At 40.1% G+C, this 21,365-nt stretch overlaps 2 long non-coding RNA genes across 3 annotated transcripts in view; one reads left to right on the top strand and one right to left on the bottom strand.

The window, feature by feature from the left end:
- Positions 1-348: 348 nt before the first annotated feature.
- LOC143677156 (uncharacterized) lies at positions 349-17,901 on the bottom strand. The gene is made up of 3 exons (XR_013172408.1): positions 17,264-17,901; positions 7,056-7,123; positions 349-853 (listed from the first exon to the last, which is right to left on the bottom strand). It is a non-coding gene; the product is annotated as an uncharacterized LOC143677156 (long non-coding RNA).
- A 69-nt stretch (positions 17,902-17,970) lies between these two features.
- Positions 17,971-21,365, top strand: part of LOC143675993 (uncharacterized) — a 79,786-nt gene continuing 76,391 nt past the window's right edge. For both annotated transcript variants that reach the window (XR_013171743.1, XR_013171745.1), the window contains exon 1: positions 17,971-18,048. This is a non-coding gene — a long non-coding RNA (uncharacterized LOC143675993). The remainder of the gene's footprint in view (positions 18,049-21,365) is intronic.

The following is a 21,365-nucleotide window of genomic DNA, read 5'->3' as shown; positions in this document are numbered from 1 at the left end:
AAGACTCAGAAGAGGGGGTAAAAAAGACAGTTGAATCAATGTGACAAGGGATGTAGATAACTTTGTGATCTACCTCTGGGGTCAACCTTCTGGATTTTAAATTCTGGCTCTTGTGTTTCAACTGCATGATGTCAGGAGAGTTACTTAGTCGCTCAATGCCTCAATTTCTTCCTCTATAGAATGGGGATAACAATAGCTATCTCATAAGATTGTTATAAGGAGATAAAATAAGTGAAGTGCTTACAACATGCCCAATAAACTGCGACATTCAATAAACAGTGGCTATTACCATCTCAGGTAGAGAGGATGGGAGAAAAAGGAGACCCTTTATCTCAGAAAAATGGGGAACAGATTTGGGGCAGAATGACATTTTGCTGGGTCTTGAAAAGTGGCTACTAGTTTAGTCATAGAGAAAGAGGGACTTCTGTGGTTTTGTTTTTCAAGGACAGGCCTTACATTGTTTTTAAATTTCTGAATATTTTCCCCTATTTTAAATTTGAATGGGGACATTTTTCTTAATATCATTCTTCTCTACCTCTAAATTGCGTTTTCCCAAGTTCAGATATGCACAGGGCAGCCAACAATTAGCACAAAGGCTGTCACTCCAGGGCCAAAAATACATTGTATTTGCTTTATTCTGAACTGGAAAGAGCACATTTGTTTCATATTTATCCTTCATCCTCAATCTCCTTCTACCAATATCTATTTATGAAGAAAGGTTGTATATTCCACCATAGAGTGTTGAAGAACTTTGGCCCAGGATTTCTGCAAACTGAGTTCAACTCCTAGTTCCTTGACTCTCTCTGTGTCCTTGGGTCAAATGTCTTTCTTCTCTTCACCTTAGTTAATGCATCTATGAAAGAGGGATAAAAGATCCTATGACCTTTATGAAAGGTCTTACTTCCCAGAATAACTGTGAGAATTAAATGACTTTTATATAAAGCACTTTAAAAAATGTCTAGCACATAACAAGTACCCCCAAAATAGTATTTATTGAGCACTCAATGAACATTAACTATTATCATTTACATGAATGCTATCATCTTCATTTAGATACCACCCCTTCCCCAAAATGACTCGTGTCTTTTTTCTGCTCTTGTATAACTTTTTATTCCAGATTCCATGAAATCTTATAAAATATTGCAAAATACGAAAAAATGGCAAATTATAATATAATGAACACCTGGATCCCATCACCACACTTAAGAAATAAAAGGACATAGATACAATAGTTTCCTGGATATGCCTCCCTGAGCCCATTCACATATTAATAATCCATACTTTAAAATGTTTGAAAAACCTTGGCTTTATAGGACAGAATTGCTCAAATTCTTGAAATATATTTAAAACATTTTCAATCTCCATCAGCTTTACAGACATGGAGTTAAAATGGAATGGTATTGCCTGTGGTGGTGAATCTGTGGTATAAGTGAAGAAGAAAAGGTCAGGTCAGCCCTCCTATGGAATCCACGTGAAATTCTATCAGAGTAATCATCATAACTCCTAAATCAGTGCTTCTCAGACTTTAATGTGCATACAAATCATTTTATCATTTCTTATTAAAATGGCTCAGTAGGCCTGGTAGACCCCAGAGTCTGCATTTCTAGCCTGCTCATGGGTGATGCTGATGCTGCTACTCCAAGGAGGATGCTTTGAGTGGCAAGATTCAATTATTGTAATGTTTCTGCATCAATACCTCAACTTCGGAGACCTCCACACAGCCCCTACAGGGATATGGCTAAAACAGAACTATGATTACTCCCTTCCTGGCTTTAGCAACTCCCCATTGCTACTTGAAGGAAACATCTTTCCTTCAAATTTAAGTTCCTCAAAATCTGGACCGTCCTTTCCAGCATGCTTCCTAGATTCTGTTAATGTTAACTTCTCCTTTCCCCAAAGACACTGTGACCTTTCCTTCTTCTTTACCTTCAGACATAATATAAATATCATTCCTTCAGACGAATATTTTTCTACCCAAACTCCTTTTCATTCATGAAAGCTCATGGCACCTTCTGTGACGCCTTCTCCAACAGAACCAAATACATAGCAAATTATTCTGCAAATCGCTCATAAGGACAGAGTGACTTAGTCATTTTTGTATTCCCAGAACTTATCACAAAGCTGGCATGCTGTAAACACTTGTGAGTGGAGGAATGAATGAATGAATGAATGAATGTGTGCGTGAACTCTTTCCACCACCACCAACAAACCCACAGCTTCCTCCAGTAGGGTGCTGGGGCCACAGAAGCAGTGTATACTGGGGAATGGAGGGCTTGCTGCCATGGTGAGTAGAGAATCTAATTCCATTTGCCATTTTGGGTTTGGGTATCCTTAAAAGTCTTCCAACTTTTTTCTAACACCACATAACTATATATCTCTCCAGGCGCTAGCCCTGATAAATGTATACTTTTGCTGTTACTTTGTCCTGGTAACTTGAACCACAAAAGATTCATCAACAAATCTGTATTAGACATTTGCTTAGTCTGTGCAAATCATACAAGAAAGCCAGGATACACAAAATGTATATGATCACCTGCAAGTCAAGCTACATCATGTTTCCTTGTATCCTCAGTTATTTCGTCAAGTTAATGATTCTAGTAATGCCCTTCAGCTCCCCAATTCTTCCTTATACCCAAGCTCTGCTATGAATTGCATTCCCCAAGGCCCTGAAGAATGTTTAACCCAAAGAAAAACTTGAGGGCAGGATGAGATACCAGCTAAGCCACCCCACCAAACTACTATAAAATCTATGCAAAAGTCCAATTAATGCATTACCCATTAAGTAACCATGTACCACTAGACAGCCCCAGACAGAAACAATTTTGCCCTCAATGAGCAGCTCCAAAAGGTGTGTGATGAACAGAGTTTGCCCTGTGGTGTGACCCCAGACCCTCTGACTTCAGCCAGGGCCAACAGGGAACATACATGCCAAACTGGGAATTTACAAATTCAGGCTCCCACATGCCAATTAAAAGTGCCTCTGCTCCCCTGATGTACTAAGGGACTTGGGGCTTCCAGTTGATGAAAGAATGCTATTCTCAACTCTACTGCAATTAAGTCACACTGCAGGTGTACTCTGTTGCAGGAAAACCAATATAGCACATGTCCCACCAGAGACCACAGTTGTTTCCAACTTTCAGTCAAAGTCCTGGAACCAATTCCAATGATGGCCTGTTCACCTGTCCTGGGATTTCTTGGAAGCACACTCACTCTAGGCCATGGCTTACTCCTTCTATACTGGCCTGAGCTCTTCTCCTTCCATTCCCTATCCATCAGGACACAGCTAAGACTGATTATTTGGAAAACTTGCAGCCTGATAATCCCTTCAACTCCTAGCTCCTGGTCATTCAAAGTCACCACTTACAATGTAAGACCCTCCCCACTGCCCCCCACCAACACCATCCATACATTCCCATACTGTTTTACTTTTCCCCTCCTTGAGTCCATCTCCCTCTGCTCTATTCAGTTCAAGCCCTGCCCATTCCAGTATAAACAAATTATACATCTTCAACCTCTTTTTAAATATCCTCTCCAGTTCCTTTCCTTAACTGAAACCTGATTACTCAAAGGATAGTGCCTCGTGCAATCCTCCCAAATCACTGCTTATTCTTCTCAATCTCAAAGTCTCAAGAAAGGTCTGTATGCTTCTTTTCCCCCCTATTGATCCAGACTATGATTCTTCCATTGTCTTAAAAACTTTGACTGACTGAGATTTAAGCCACAGGGCTATACCCCTTTCCTGCTTTCTTTACCATTGTTATCCAGTTCAAAATTATCTTGGAATGGTATTGCAAGGAATAATCTCTCATTTTTTGATGATACTGGTTTCAGGCTCATGATTTTCCTTTACACTTCCAAGTTAAATCATCATTCTCGGCAAATTCAACCTCCCTAGGAATGCTGAATCCAGTGTCCAAAGTTTTTAATCCTTCCTCAGTTTCAATAGTGATTATATCCACTCCCTGCCTACAACTTAGAATCAGGAAGTAGACACAAGTGTGGTCTACCTCACTGGCATTTCATATCAGTTGTTAAATACCTCAATATTATCCTTTTCAAAAACTGACACAATAGTTTCACCTCAAATTCAAAGATTCCCACTCTGATTTCAACACCCATTCCTTACAGCTCTCACACCCATTTATTTGTTCTAGACTAATTTTTAACTTTACCAGACTTCCAATTCCTTGACCCCTCCACTTTCTCCTGATCCTTGAACCCATGCCCTCAAATGGCTTGCCGCATCCAATCTTTCTACCCAACTGGAAAAATCCCAACCCTGGAACCTGCCTTCTCAGCTTCTACAACAGGGTTGTTGAATTAAAAAAAACACATGCACACACACACACACATACACAAATTTGGTGTCACTTAAAACTTATCAGCTTCAAGCTCAAAGGGCCCTCAGTGCCGCCTGGAAATCTTTTTAGCCATCCCTCCTCAGCTCCTTTTTCCACTCTCCATGGCAACTATTAAAACTTTCTCCAATCTACTGAAACCTCCCCCCAACCCCCTCCTTTTTAATGCCCGGCAGGAAACCTTGCCTCCTACTTCACAAACAAAACAGAAACCATCACGTGGCAACCCCCTCAATTCCGGGCCACCATACCCATCCACACCTATCCTTTGTTATTCTTCATCCGCCACAAAAGACAGAATCACTTTTCCTGTCTCAGGCTAATGAGTTCAGCTGTGTTCTAGATACCAGGATGCCCCAATCCTGCAGGACCTTGGCCTTCAGGTGTCTCCCTCTCTGCTACATCATCAACCTCTTCCTTTCAGCTACCACCTTATCTCTCTCATTCCTATACAATCAATCTTCTTTAAAGAGATTTCTGCATTTGCTTTTCTCACTTAGTTTCTTCACCTCCTATTCACTCTTTAGCCTTTTACAGTCTGAATCCACCTCCATTACCCCTGAAACACCTTTGGACAAGCTAAAAAAAAAACACCTTTGTTGCTAGATTCAAAGCAGGCTTTTCATCCCACATCTTGCTTGATTAATCTGCACCATTTGGCACTGGTAAATATTTTGTCCTCTTTAAAAGGCCTTCCGCAACAACACAGTTTCCTTCTCTAAATTCTCTATCTCAATCTCTAATTTTCTCTTCCCATCTCTTAAATTTTAGATTTCCTAGTTTTTAGCCCTGGCCTGTGGTAGATTGATACATTTACCCCCAACAAAAGACATGCTTAAACCTAATCTGTATTCCAGGGGTGTGAACCTATTTGTAAAAAGGACCCTTTGAAGGTGTGGATTCATTTGTAAATAGGATCTCCTTAAATCCTACTGTGGTATGGCAAAACTGATTCAGGATGGGCTTTAATCTGTGTCGCTGGAAGCTTTTTAAAGAGAAGCCAGAAACAGGAGAAAGCCATCAGGAGGAGAACAAGGAGGCTGCCATGTGAGAGAGGACCGCCATCACCAGACTGCTCTCAACGCCGGCAAAAGCATGGCCTTACCAACACCTTGATTTTGGACTTCCAGCCTACCAAATCATGAACCAATAAATTCCTGTTGTTCAACCAACCCATTGTGTGGTATTTGTCATAACAGCTCTGGCAAAATAAGACGAGGTCCCTCTTTTCTTCTCATTGCATATACTCTCCCTTGGTATTATCATCTATCTCCAACTACTGTTTATGCATCAACTCTAAAACTCTCTCTTGCCCTTAAGAACTTCTTTTTTGAGCTTCAGATCTATATATCCAACTGGATAACTCTGATGTAGCACAACCACTTTAAACTCAGCATATTTCAAATTGAACTCCCCAAACCTCCCTAACCCCCAGAGAGACCGGTCCCTTCTCTTTGTTCCCAAACTCATGAATGACATCACCACCCACCTGAAATATGGGTACCATAGTGGACTCCATTCTTACCCCTCCTAATAAGTAATACCCATTGACTCTTTCTCCTAGTTATCCCTCAAATCTGCCCACTTATCCATTTATACATTGCTATGACTTTGATTTAGGCCTTATCCTCTAAAGCCTCCTAAAATTATCTCTTAGATTTCAAAAGTTCCCTGCCCTGACCCATCTCAATCTATTCCCTATCTTTGGCCCAGAAGATCCTTTCCAGAAAGCAACTATAATCCTGTCACTCCCCTACTTGAAAACCATCAATGGCATGTATAAGAGCCACACTGCTTAGTATATAATATAAAAGGCTATAACATGATGCCTAATGAATCCAGGTGGCTGAAGGATGCACTGACTGAGAAGTAGATTGGCGAATGATGGTGGATACATACGATCGAATGTTGTGCTGCTACAAAAAGGAACGAAGTCGTGAGGCATGCAATGATATGAATGAAAACTGGGGGACATCTGCTGAGGCAAAATAAGCCAGAAACAAAAGAATAAAAAAACAGGGGCCTAGATTGTAAATTCTTATAGCAGACACATTTAGTTCAGAGTAGTAATTATTATTTCTGGATTTTGAGAGGCTGTTTTATACATATAACCTGGTATTTAGAGAGAAGAACAAAACCGATCAGGTCAGGATTAAAGTAATTCAGAGCACAAGGGTAAGGAAGGCATTGTCTATATTTTAGAATTGCACCTACTCTTTGAGATCAAAGGAAGAAAGTTTTATTTTGTCCAGAACCTACACAATTAAAACATAGGGAGCCCAGTGAACAATTGAATATGAATGAGGGCCTTTAATCCTTTATAGCTTAATGTAATACCTGGATACATCCTAGAATATATTAAACAGATAATCAAAAAGTATTGACAAAGTCCCTTGAGGGATGGGAGAAAAAATATGGAACTATTGAACTTTACCATCAGGGACTCCCCTAATACTGTGTCAAACATTAGGGACACTCAAATCAATCGGCCAAGCTCTTGATCTTGAGGCTTACTCTTGTGAAGCTTATGTAGGTAGCAGAGAAGCTTAGCCTACTTATAACTACACCTAAGAGTTACTTCTGGAGGACCTCTATGGTTACTCAGATGTGGCCTCACTCTCTCTAAGCCCAGCTCTGCAAGTGAAATCATTGCCCTCCCCTCTACCTGGGACATGACATCCAGGGGTGAACATCTACCTGGCAGTGTGGGAGATGACTCCTGGGGATGATTCCAGCCCTGGCTCTATGGGATCAACAATTCCATCCTGACCAAAGGGAGAAAAGAAGTGTAACTAATAAAGAGTTCAAATACAGTCCAGAGGCTGCTCTGGAGGTAACTCTTACACAAGCTTCAGTTAGACACTATTACCTATCATAACTTGCCAAACCCCAACCAAAACCATTCTAGTCAATAATAAAGAACACCAAGAGCAATATATAAGATTCTGCAAAGGTTCCATACACTAGGGTAACTTTCCAGAAACCTGCAACCTCCAGAGGGGTCCCTAGACCAGATAAGTCCCTAGAGTTCCCAACCTCTCCAGAACATCAACTAGTTCCATCTCCCTAATTCCATATCTTTTTAAATATTTTTATTGATAAAACAACATACAAACACAAACATTCTTTACATATAAGCATTCCACAACTGGTGTACAATCAATGGGGCTCACAATATCATCATATAATCGTATATTCATCACCATGATTATTTCTTAGAACTTTTGCATCACTCCAGAAAAAGAAATAAAAAGAAAAAACTCATACATGTCATACCCCTTACCCTTCCCTCTCATTGACCATAGTATTTCCATGTACCCAATATATTTTAACCTTTGTTCCCCGTTTTTTTCCTATGCCCCTTGCCATACCCTTTCATTGATCACTAGTATTTCAATCTACTCAAATTTATTTTAACATTTGCTCCCCCTATTATTCATTTATTTTTGATCCATATTTTTTACTCATTTGTCCATACCATAGATAAAAGGAGCAAGAGACACAAGGTTTTCACATTGCAAAAGCTATTCATTATACAATCATCTTTAAGAAACACGGGTACTGGAACACAGCTCTACAGTTTCAGGCACTTTCCTCTAGCCACTCCAATATACCTTAAACTAAAAAGGAGTATCTATGTAATGTGTAAGAATAACTTCCAGGATAACCTCTCAACTCTGTTTGAAATCTCTCAGCCACTGACACTTATTTTGCCTAATTTCTCTCTTCCCTCTTTCGGTTGAGAAGGTTTTCTCAATCCCTTGATGCTGAGACCCAGCCCATTCTAAGATTTCTGCCCCACGTGTCCAGGGAGGTTTGCACCTCTGGGAGCCATATTCTGTGTAGAAAGGGGGAGGGCAGTGAGTTTGCCTGCCATGTTGGCTAAGACAGAGAGATGCCACATCTGAACAACAAAAGAGGTTCTCTGGGGACGACTCTTACACCTAATTTTAAGTAGGCTTAGCCCATCCTTTGCAGGGATAAGTTTCATATGAGCAACCCCCAAGATTAAGGGCTTGATCTATTGATTGCCTATCTTATCTGTTGCTAAGCCACCCCAATTTTAACTGTGCACCTCTCTGCAAACTCCAGCCATTCAATGCAATACATGCAAATCCATGCAATTACATCTCCTTGACTTTTGTTATATTTTATTAACAACACAACAATACTTTGTATAATGGTCAGGTTTGTGTGTCAACTTGGCCAAGTGGTGGTACCTGTTTGTCTAGTTGGGCAAGTGCTGGCCTGTCTGTTGCAATGAGGACATTTCATAGAATTAAATCATGATCACATCAGCTGCATCCACAGCTGATTCCATTTCTAATCAGCCAAAGGGAGTGTCTTCTGCAATGACTGATGCTCAGTCTAATCACTGGAAGCCTTTTAAGGAGGATTCAGAAGAGACAGGCTCTCTTCCTGCTTTGGCTGGCAAGCCTCTCCCGTGGAGTTCATCCAGACCCTCCATTGGAATCATCAGCTTCACAGCCTGCCCTGCAGATTCTGGACTCTGCATTCCCGCAGTCACATGAGACACTTTTATAAATTTTATATTTGCAAGTGTTCCCTGTTGATTCTGTTTCTCTAGAGAACCCTAACTAATACACGTTGTTAATATTATTCCATCTTACTGGGCCCAAATAAACATATATGCAAATATACCAAAGCTAGGCTAATAGCTAACATCCTTTAGGATGCAACAAAATTCATCCCTTCCTCCAAGAAGTCTTCCGTGACTATCCAAGACAGGGTTAGGTGCCCATTCTACCTGCTTCAAAAGCATCTAGTACTTACCTTTCTGGAATTAAAATTACCTTTTGGCTGTTTTCTTCCCTCACTAGATTATATATTCTGTAAGAGTCAGCTCAGTGTTTTGTTTTTATTCTCAAAATTCTATGACTAATCCTTTAGTACAGTGCCTGGCACATAATAGGTGTTCAATGGGTATTTGTTGAATTTAATTTACTGAAGATTTTATACTAAGACAATAGCAAGACACAAGTGAGAAACCTAAAAGCCCTAATCATCTATAGGCAAAAACATCTAGTAGGAAAAGTAGCAAAGGAAATCAATGTAAATTAACAAACAAGCAAACAAATACAGTTGAAAGAACATTACAGATGAAAAAAGCTCAAGTATGTACAATAAAATAGTGAGATACAATTTCCACCCATCTAATTAGCAAAGCTTTTTTCTAAGTAATCATTTCTAGTATCACAGTTTTTCACCCATCTAATTGGGAAAAACTTTTTTCTAGATAATCATTTCCAGCATTGATCAATATTTGAAGAATACAAAACTTTCAAACATTACTGATGGGAATGCAAAATAGTGTACCTTTCCAGGGGGATATTCTATTAATACCTATAGTTTCGACAATTAAAATTTTTCAAAGACATTGACCCAGAAATTCTACTTCTAGAAATATGGTATAAGAAAACAAACATACACAACTGCTTACTATGGAGATACATATTGCAAAAACTTTCCTGTTATGAAACAAATGAACAAAAATAATCTATATATATAACAGATTGATTAAATAAATTGTTATGCAATTTTAGCCATTAAAATGAAATAGGGAATATTTATAGATACATGAACAGGTTCAATATATAACATGAAAAAAGAATTTCACAAGATGTATCTACAATATGATCTCATGTTTTAAAAACATGTGTGTGTGTGTATGTGTATGTACATGTACTCTTCTGCCTTCTTATATTAAAAAGAAGAAAGTTATACAATAAAAGGCTGATTAGTGAGTATCTTTGTTTCAGAGTCATTTGCCAATTTTTGGTGGGGGTTTTTTTGTATTTTTATAATGTATTGTTTTTCTAATTAAGAATAAAATACAACTTAAAGAATCTTAATAAAAAACAGGCCTTCTGATGTAAAACGGTGCAGCTGTTGTGGAAAACAGTTGGCAGTTCCTCAGAAAGCTAAGAATATAATTACCATATGACCCAACAATCCCACTGCTAGGTATACGCCCAAAATTATAGAAAGCAGAGGCTCAAACAGATATTTGCACACTGATATTTATAATGGCATTATTCATAATTGCCAAAAGATGGAAACAACCCAACTGTCCATCCACCGCTGAATGGATAAATAAAATGCAGCATGTATGTATAATGGAATATAACTCAGCTATAAAAAGGAATGAAGTCCTGATACATGAGACAACTTGGATGAACCTTGAAGACATCATGTTGAGTGAATTAAGCCAGAAACAAAAGACAAATATTGTATGAGCTCACTGATTTGAAACAATTAGAATAAGTAAATACACAGAGACAGAATCTAGAACTTGGTTACCAGGAGATGAAGTGGGGATAAAGAATGGGAAGTTAAGGCTTAAAATGTACAGAGTTCCTATTTGGAATGATGGAAATGTTTTATGCAATTAATAGAACTGAAATACATATCTGAATATGATTAAAAATGGAAATGTTAGATTATATATATATCATGAGAATAATAATTTTTAAAAATGCTTGGAACTACACTACACAGTGGACCCTAAGTTAAACCATCGACTTTAATTAATACAATTACAAGGATGTGCTATCATCAGTAATAACAGATGTTCCACGCCAATGCAAGGTGTTGGTGGTAAAGTACTATATGGGAATCCTGTATTTTATGCATTATTGTTTTGTAAACCTACAACTTCTCTAATAAAAAACATAATAATATTTCTTTTAAAAAGCAGGCCTTCAACAAACTAGTCATTTATTGCTATAAAATTACTCATCTTATCCTGCTCCCCTTCTCCATAGAAAACAACAGCAAGCCACAAGAGGGATCCAAAATATTCGTAACATGTTCTTACCATATATATGGTTTTTAAAAAAATAGGCCACTTTAAACAGCAATCTTCTTTGTCATATTTGACTACCAGCTTTCATACATGCATCCATGAGAAATATGTTTGTTCCAAGAAAACCACTGAATCACACAACTCAAGGTCAAGGCAATTCACACATGCAATGTCATTATCCAATTTCTACTAAATACCAGGCCATGTACCAATCACAGACCAGAAATAATAACCTCCTCACTCCTACAAAATGATTACAGTTCATAATTCTTATTTTTTTAATGAGTGAAAGGTCCTCCCTCCCAGGGTACTAATTTGCCATTTCTTTCTGTAAGATAATGAAATTGTCAGAAGGGCATCCACTTTGAGCTGTCTTCCCAGAGATGGAAATAGATTCACGCCTGATCTCTACCCCTCCGCATGCTCTCTTTGGCCCCACTGCCACAGGCAAGGCAACATGCTGCAGGGAGAGGTTCTGCCTGTGTTCAAGAACCAGAGCAAAACCACTGTCCTGCTTTTGATCAAACCCATTTCTCAGACCTCATCAGCACCCTCTTTTTTTTTTATTTTTTTATTTATTAATTTAAAAAAAATTTAACAACAAATGAACAAAATCATTCTTAACATATGATCATATATAATCAGTAATTCACAATATCATCACATAGTTGCATATTCACCCTCATGATCATTTCTTAGAACATTTGCATCAATTCAGAAAAAGAAATAAAAAGACAATAGAATAAGAAATAAAACAAAAACAGAAAAAAAAAAGATTATGCATACCATACCCCTTACCTCTCCCTTTCATTGATCACTAGCATTTCAAACTAAATTTATTTTAACATTTGTTCCCCCTATTAGTTATTATTATTCCATATGTTCTACTCGTCTGTTGACAAGGTAGATAAAAGGAGCATCAGACACAAGGTTTTCACAATCACACAGTCACATTGTGAAAGCTGTATCATTATTCAATCATCCTCAAGAAATATGGCTACTGGAACACAGCTCTACATTTTCAGGCAGTTCCCTCCAGCCTCTCCATTGCATCTTGAATAACGAGGTGATACCTACTTAATGCATAAGAATAACCTCCAGGATAATGTCTTAACTCTGTTTGGAATCTCTCAGCCATTGATACTTTGTCTCATTTCACTCTTCTCCCTTTTGGTCGAGAAGGTTTTCTCAATCCCTTGATGCTGAGTTTCAGCTCATTCTAGGATTTCTGTCCCACGTTGCCAGGAAGGTCCACACCCCTGGGAGTCTTGTCCCATGCAGACAGGGGGAGGGTGGTAAGTTTGCTCGTTGTGTTGGCTGGAGAAAGAGGCCACATCTGAGCAACAAAAGAGGCTCTCTGGGGAGTGACTCTTAGGCCTAAATTTTAAGTAGACTTGACCTATCCTTTGTGGGGTTAAGTTTCATATGAACAAACCCCAAGACTGGGGGCTCAGCCTATAGCTTTGGTTGTCCACACTGCTTGTGAGAATATCAAGAATTCAACTTGGGGAAGTTGAATTTTCCCCCATTCTCACCATTCCCCGAAGGGGACTTTGCAAATACTTTTCCACTCACTGATCAAATCAATCTGGGATTCATCGGGGCATCACTCTGGACAAACCAACAAAATCTCATGTCCTACCCAAGGTTCCATGTACTTATGGTGTTCAACCAAGTTATCTACATAAGTTATATTATGAAATGCAGTAGTCAAAATATAAGTTTTGTACCAAACAAACATTTTTTCCTTTAGTCTTACACATAAGTTGAAATTTTAAAATATTAATTACCATCTATTTTCAGCACCCTGCAGTAATGACAGTCCTTTGTTCTTCCTCATGCAAAAATATTTTTTAAATGTGTACAGTTAGTCACTATCATTATACACTCTAGGCATTCCTAAATTATACCATCTCAAACTTTATCTTCTATCTTTCTTTCTGATTTCATTTATGCCCCAGCCCTCCTCCCTCTATCATTCTCACATTCAGCTTCATTCAGTGTTTTAACATAATTGTATTGCAGTTAGGTAGTATTGTGCTGTCCATTTCTGAGTTTTTATATTCAGTCCTGTTGCACAATCTGCATACCTTCAGTTCCAATTACCCAATATCTTACCCTATTTCTATCTCCTGATGGTCTCTGTTACTAAAGAAATATTCCAAGTTTATTCACTAATGTCAGTTCATATCAGTGAGATATCTGTCCTTTTGTTTTTGTTTTTGGCTAATCTCACTCAGCATAATGTCCTCAAGGTCCATCCATGTTGTTACATACTTCATAACTTTATTCTGTCTTACAGCTGCATAATATTCCATTGTATGTATATACCACAGTTTGTTTAGCTACTCGTCTGTTGAAGGACATTTTGGCTATTTCCATCTCTTTGCAATTATATATAGCACCCTCTTTTAATGTATTGAAATCACTTGCCTTGTGTGCTGGTTTGAAAAAAGCCATGTCCTGTAATCCTCATTCAGTATTGCTGGGTGGGAGTTTTTTGATTACCCATGGAGATATGACCCACCCATATGTGGGTGGTAACTTTTGATGAGATGATTTCCATGAAGATGTGTCTCTACCCATTCAAGGTGGAACTGGAAAGACCCACAAACCCACACAGCCAGAGACCTTTGGAGATGAAGAAGGAAAACGCCTTCAGGGGAGCTTCATGAAACAAGCCTAGAGAGAAAGCTAGCAGATACCGCCATGTGCCTTTCCAATTGAGAGAGAAATCCTGAACATTATCGCCTTCTTGAACCAAGGTATCTTTCCCTGGATACCTTAGATTGGACATTTCCATAGCTTTGCTTTAATTTGGACATTTTCACAGCCTTAGAGCATGTGATCTTGCAACTTAATAAATTCCCCCTTTTAAAAGCCATTCCATTTCTGGTATTTCACATTCCAGGAGCTAGCAAACTAGAACTCTTTGTTAGGCTTTAAAGGGGAAGTAGCAGACCTGAAAGTACAGACTTAAAGAACCCAAAGCCACTCTGTGACACAATGGAGAAACTTCAACCAAGGCTGATCACAGTCTCCAATCCCCAAATCAGGATATGTGGTTTGACAAGTGGGTTATGAAGTCAATCAAAAAGAAGCTTGGGTATCTGCACTATCTCATCAAATCCAGGCTGGAAGTTCACAACACCCAAATAATTATTCCTACACCACTGCCAAGGAAACAGGTTTTCATCTGTCTTTTAGGAATATCCAATCTCTAACAACAAGAAATAAAACAGTAAACCCAGGGCTCAGTGCAAAGAACGGAATTAGCAATAATGCCTTGCTGCAAAAAACCACATTCTCAGCTCTACTTCGCCTGGCCTTTCCTGCAGGAACCTGGCTCTGCCAACACACGCCCTTGGCCTCGGGCTCAGTGGCTGTGCATGTAATGTGCATAATCCTCAACCTAACTTCCCTCATACCCTATGATCTCTCTCAGCTAGTCTTTCTTGGCTCCAAAGGGGGCAAATTCTGATCATTTTCACCTCCACCCTCTCCCCTAAACTACCACCCTCTTCCCATGTTCTTGTGGAAGAGCAGCACATTCTAGAACCTAACTGAGTTTCTGAATCTTGTCTAAACAACATCAGATCCAGTATACTCAGACAGTGGAAACGAACTCCCTGTAAAATAAATCCATGGGCCCACTTAACAGAGTAGCTGCAGGGGGCTGGCTGAGAGCCGGCATCTCCTGCTGCCAAAACCATTTTCCCTTTATCTTTCTTTTCGTGCTACTTTCTTTTCACTTAAGTTTAATGTTCCTGGACTTTTTGAACAGGTGACTCTAGCCATGTTAATAAAGTAAGGTGTGATAGCATCTTCCATGACTTCAGATGTCAAACACCGAAGAGAAGAGGGAAAAGTACTTTTAAATGTCCACATTCTCTTAATCACATTCCACAGGAGAGACTGCTTATCTTGATTTTAATTTTTCAGGCTCCTTTCATCTCTCCCTCTAAAAATACAGCTCAGAGAAAGATCACCCATGAAGCAATTATCGGAAAGACATTGCTAACATTTAGTGGGAACCATCTGGAATATGGGGCAGATAAAGGGCAAAGGTTGGAGGGAAGAAAATGGCAACAATACCTGAAGAAAAAACACTTTATACTTCCAAAATCCAGGCATAATTCATAAACACAGACTTAAACAAATCCAAAATCTGAAGTAATTTGAACAAAACCTGGCCTTAAGTTCACCTCTGAACTTCTGAAGGAAGAGCTAATTAAGCAACAGCCTAGTAAAGAAAAAATTTATGAAGCAAATGTTTAGCTGACTCAGGAAATTAAACTGTGTTCAGTCCCCAAAGAAACTCTTGTTTAAAACAAGTCATTCATACCAGGTCTTCAGTTTTGTGGCCATAAATCTCTATTGGCCAACATAACAATATCCTTCCTCTTTGGGAAGTCAAACTTCCAGAAACCTCAGTGCCGGTCAGTGTTCCTCAGAGTATATAAACCACCTGTATCAGAAGCTCCTGGTTCTAGGCTCCATTTCTACTCAACACTCCATCATTTCAGCTCCTTCCCCAACCAACGTTTGGGATCAGAATCTCTGCTGAGATTTATGCATTTGAAGTCTAGAAGCAATTCCAGGAAGATATCTCCAGCAGGCTAGATGGATATAGGTGAACAACCAAAGTATGACCTGAAAAAGACCTGGGTCCAGGGACTCAGCTAAAGACAGCATTGAGGGATACTAGGTATCTAGTGTCAGAGACACAAGTGTTCGTACCTGGGTTCAAGAGAAGTATGGAATTAAAGACCAGGGATGATAACTATATCTTGTTAACAGGGGTTCAAGTCCAAAGACAGAAATCCTGGGGCAAAGATCAGAATCCAAGTGCAGAAAATTTGATCAGCAATATAGAAAGAGCTGTAGTTAGCAGCAAGATGGACCTGATGGGATGCTAAGGTCTCCTAAGGAAAGGGCTTGTGGCAAGTCACCTTGGTCCTTGAGCTAGACTCGCACATGGGCAGATAGAGCCAATCTGTCCTCAAAAGCACACAGGCACACCTGATTAACAAGAGCAAATGAGTACTAATTAAGAGCCCAATATCAGGCTTTCCCTGAACTCAATGTAAGATAGGAATTTCCCTAACAATGCATTGTGTTAACTGTGGACAATGGCTAGGATTCATCACCACAGTGGCATGATGAGAGGATGAGGGTCATGGGCCTGTGGGAAGGGGAGAATATGATATCACATCACATCCCAGGCTGGGTTTTAACAACAGCAAGATAAGGGCATCCTTAGCACGGTGTTGGTGTCACAAGCTCCAGTAATCAAGACCTTCAAGTCCCAGGCTTGGGGGAACATATACATCTGTGGAAGAAGCATTCCCATCCTTCAGCATTGAGTTGCTGGTTAAGCAAGAGGTCCGAGCAGAGACTTGCACTTTTTTCCTCTCTCTAGCTCTTTCTCCTGCCTACCCAACTACACCAGTGTTGCAGGCGGCAAGCTACCTCCACCAGGCATTGATCTGGGTGGCAGGCCTCACCCCGGCCTTTCTCCGCCACCTGACACCAAGTCCCTGCAGAATAGATTAGATCTAGAAAACTCAGTAACAGTCATTACTGCAGCCACGGCAGTTCCCACTCTGTCCCCTAGACACACCATGAAATGACACAAAATCAGCCTTTCTTGAGCAGCTGCTGGAAGCATTGTGCTAGCTGCCTTCACGTGCACTATTTAACAATCCCAACAACACTGAGAAGTTCTGTTACCCCCATTTCACAGATAAGGAACCCAAGGTCCAGAGAAGTTACAAAACCTCCTCGAGGTCTTATGCTTGTCAGTACCAGGACCCACTTGCACTTCTTTTTTTTTTTGCATGGGCAGGCACAGGGAATCGAACCTAGGTCTTCGGCATGGCAGGCGAGAATTCTGCCACAGAGCCACCTTCCTACCGCCCTTGCTCTCTGGACCCAGTTCTATGCAAGTTCAAAACCATGCCCTTTCTAGGAAACCAAGCACTGCTTCACTCCTGTTCCTGCTGCCTTACACACCCTCCCCAACTTTTTCCACTTGTTGAGATGTTACCATATTCTTTAGGCCCAGTTCAAACCATACCTCCTGTAGCAAAATGCTGAATCATCAACCTGCACTCCTCTTTCTTCCTATCCTGAGGCAGGGAGAAAAAAAGTAAACCATGTGCACCAAGACAGGTGTTTGAGACCAAAATCAGAAACGGTACGACGTTAGGCTGCCAGGAGAGTAGAGAAAGGCAATTTATGCAGTTGAAAGAGATTTGGAAGGTGGAGCAATGTCCCAAGACTGAGGCTACAAATTCCTTCAGAGATTGGGGAAGGGACGGATTGCGCACTTGTTCTGTTCACATCACTGGACAGAGATGGGACACCGGAGTGGTGTTTTTGCTTATATATAAGTGAGGGTCATCTTTGGCCCCATTCCTGGGGATAGAAAAGCCATCGATCATTCCAGGAGCCAAGAAGCATTTAGCGCTCTGAACTCAGCTGCAACCGAGATCACTGGTGCAGGGAAATTTTATAGGCGTATAACAGCTATTTGGTCGGATGGAATTTAGAACTCGTATACCCACAGCAGTCGAAACATGCGCCCAGCGTCCAAAAAATGAATGTAACTCAGAAAAATATTTAACTTGAAATCACTTAAAGCAGAGACGTCTTCCTGAGTGCTTGCGCTCGGACCCACTACCTCCGCGAGTAACTGACATGGCGCCCCTAGGTCGGCGCTTCCGGGGGTGTGCTTCGCGGGTTCCCGCGGTAATTCCAACACTCGGCTTCCTTCCCGGCCTGCCTCGCGCGGATGGACGGGTTGGGACGGAGGAGCCCAAGATGGCGGCCCTTGAGGATTGGGTGTCGGACGAGGAGAAGGTACGCATAGCTGCTAAATTTATCACTCAGGCACCCCCTGGCGAATTTATCGAATGATGTCCGGCTACTACTTAATAATGACAGTCTTCTCAGGGAAGGGGCAGCACATACATTTGCCCAGAATAACATGGATCAGTTGACACCTGTGAAGATAGAAGGCTATGACGATCAGGTCTTAGTTACAGAGCATGGTAACCTGGGTAATACCAGGTTTTTAGAGCCAAGAAGCAAAATTTTCTTTACATTTGATCACTTATGTAAAGAAGCAAGTGACCCCAACCAGAGGAACTAGATGAAGGTCTGAAGTCTTAGAGAGAATCCTGTGATGGTGCGTTAAAGGCCTATGTGAAATATTGTCATTGCAACGGCTTCTGTACTATTTATGCTAAAACAATAGACGCACATCAGACTGTTATTACATGTACTGAAAGCCACCAGTTTCAGCCTAAAAACTTCTGGAATGGTCGTTGGAGATCAGAGTGGAAGTTCCACCATCACACCACTGGTGGTTGGAGTGCTTAAGTTTGAGGTTCACTATTATGAAGATGGCAGTGTTCAGTTGGTTAATCATAAAGATGTACAGGATTCAGTATCTGTTTCAAATGCAGTCCAAACTGCCAAGGAGTTTATTAAAATCATAGAGCGTGCAGAAAATGAGTATCAGACAGCAATTAGTGAAAACTATCAAACAATGTCCGGCACCACATTCAACGCATTGTGCCGGCAGCTTCCAGTTGCAGGCACCAAAATCGACCGGAGCAAGATACTCAACTACAAGATTGTCGAAGAAATGCAGAATACATAGAAGGTTGAATGTAGGATTCTTCAGCATGTCAGGGAAAAAGGATATATTCCAAGTGTCATATGATGATTTATAAACAAGACTGATATTTTGCTAGGGCTTTTAAAGTTAACCAGTTTTCTAGCCTCATGGAATAACTGTTGAACCTCTAGCGTTGTCTTGACTTTTTTGTGTTCTTTGCCTTGTAATTTTCCGTTCCACTGTCTATTTCTACTTTTTTTTTTTTTTTTGCTACATTTAATGTTGGGGAGAGAGCTCTATCCAGGAGTCATTTTACTGTTTAGAAAAATTTCCTAGGCGTGAAGCCCTGTTACCAGTACAGATAGGTGATATGTTCAGTACTTTCCTTCAGAACCTTCTGGAACTTCATTGGTTTTTACTGATCCACCCACAGCCAAAGAGTCTATCCTACACTATAGCTAAATGGAAGATTCATCCTTCTCCTTCCAACTGCTTTGATCATCATTTAGGGCATCTCATAACTGTAGTTTTCGAAATTTTGGATTAGGGCTTTCAGGTTCTTTTGGGGGGAGCGAAGGAAGTTTTCTGTAAATTCTGTTATAGTCAGCTTCTCTAGGGAAGTTGTTTTTTAAATCCAAAGACTTGAACCACATTCCCTGCACATGAACATGATTGCTTTTTATTTTCTTCCTTCATTAATTATCTCCTTCCCATTTAGTACCATTATAGTTATATAAATCTGCATTTTTAGAAGAGAGTTTTACCCATTTTTTTGTTTGAACATTCAAGAACTGCTGACATACTGTGGATGTAGTAGAGTAAATATAAAACTTGAAAAACACAGATGTTGAAGGAATAATAAGTATCTCGTGCTTTAATGCTTTTGTGGCAGGATTGTACTATAAGCAATTAAATTAAACAACTGTGTAAATCATGAATAAAAAGTAAAAATGAACCACAGTGAGAAGGGTAACTTCCAGTCGATATCTTTCTATTGTAACCAGTTATTTAAGGGAATACTAGTGATTTATTCTAATTAGGATGTAAAACATTTTCCTAATTACTCTTCTTTAGTTCTGCCTGCCAAGAATTCATAGCAACCCTTCCCAGGTGTATTGGCAGGTATGTGTGTTTGATCTCAGAGTACACAGGTGACATAGATATGATATGATAGCTGGTAATGATGGATTCATCTACATTGTTTACACTTTTATGACCAGGCCTTAAAGGAAGGTCAGTTTTTAAAAACCGAGTATTGTCTTCCTACCTATTTCCAAATATGTCTCAAAAAGAAGAGTGATTGTGCTTCAGTTTTGTTTTTGGTCAGTAATACAGTCAAACAAGAGTGTTTCTAAGTGACCCAATGTATAAGCATTTTTATTTCAAATAAAATATATTTGTGTTTTAAAAAAATGCAGTTCAAGCAGCCGAAGTAGAGTCCTGTTAGCAGGTGAGGTAAGAAAGAACTTTGCAGAAACAAAGTTTTGCAGAAGACATTTAAGAGGAAAAGTCCATGGGTCGATTCAGGGCTTGACTGGCCAGAGCTAACAGGGAAACAAGGCATGGAAACAAGGGTGTCACGTGGTCATCCTGGAGTCAATCCCGAGGCTGCCTTTGATGACTAAAGCTCTTCTGCCATGAGGGGGTGGGGAGGCGGAGTAGAATTGTGCCCATCCTAACAGTGAGGCATTCAGAGCCTGACAACAGCACCCTTCACCCAGAGGCTGAAATGTTACCACCTTTTCAGTATGATTTCAGGAACCCTGGGAATGTGGGAATGTCATTGCCAGTCCCCCAAATATCCAGCACCACCACCTCATCAATGCCTGAAATGCTTTTGGATGTGGAATTGAACTTAATGGCTTCTATTACAGATGAAGCTTAAAGAGCTGTCAATACAGAGAGAGGAATCTAGGGCTCCTTTTCTAGGAACAGAGCATGAGAGGAAGAAGAGGATGGCTCCAGGAAGGCTGGGAAGCATGGCCATCGTGGAGAACAAAGGGATGTAAAAGATGGAATAGAGGATTCTGGGACATTTCAATAACTCCATTTTACCTTCATCAGCACTGCTCCAGATTTTCCCTTCCTTCTCATCCAATCAGAGTCTGCAGGGGAAGGAGAGAAAGGAATTGTTAGTGGTTAAAATCTGACACAGGCCCCATGCATGCCCCTCATGCTCTGGGTGTTACTACAGAGGAGCTAAGATAACTCAGCTGGGGGAGAAAATGCATAAACACAAACACTGGGCACCTACGTCAGTGTGTAGCCAGCCAGCCCTGAGCTTGGAGCCCGGAAATGGCAATCCTATTCCCGGCTGTCACTGATTTTTCTCTGATGTTGGACAAGTGCCTAAACCTCCCTGTACCTTCATTAATTCACAAGCAATATGTCTAATCCTTGTCTCATAAGAATGTTGTGAAAATTAATGAGCTTATAAAAAAACTAAACAAAACTAATGTAAAAGTTCTTTGCATCCCCTAGAGATGCTATAAACAGCAGGTGAGCTCATTTAAAATACAGATGTGTGTTTCCATTTATGTGAGCCAATATAAGA

The sequence above is a fragment of the Tamandua tetradactyla genome, chromosome 3 (genome assembly GCF_023851605.1).
Source record: "Tamandua tetradactyla isolate mTamTet1 chromosome 3, mTamTet1.pri, whole genome shotgun sequence".
Classification (NCBI taxonomy): Eukaryota; Metazoa; Chordata; class Mammalia; order Pilosa; family Myrmecophagidae; genus Tamandua; species Tamandua tetradactyla.
The sequence above is the reverse complement of the archived record's forward strand: the minus strand, read 5'-3'. Positions and strand labels throughout refer to the sequence as shown.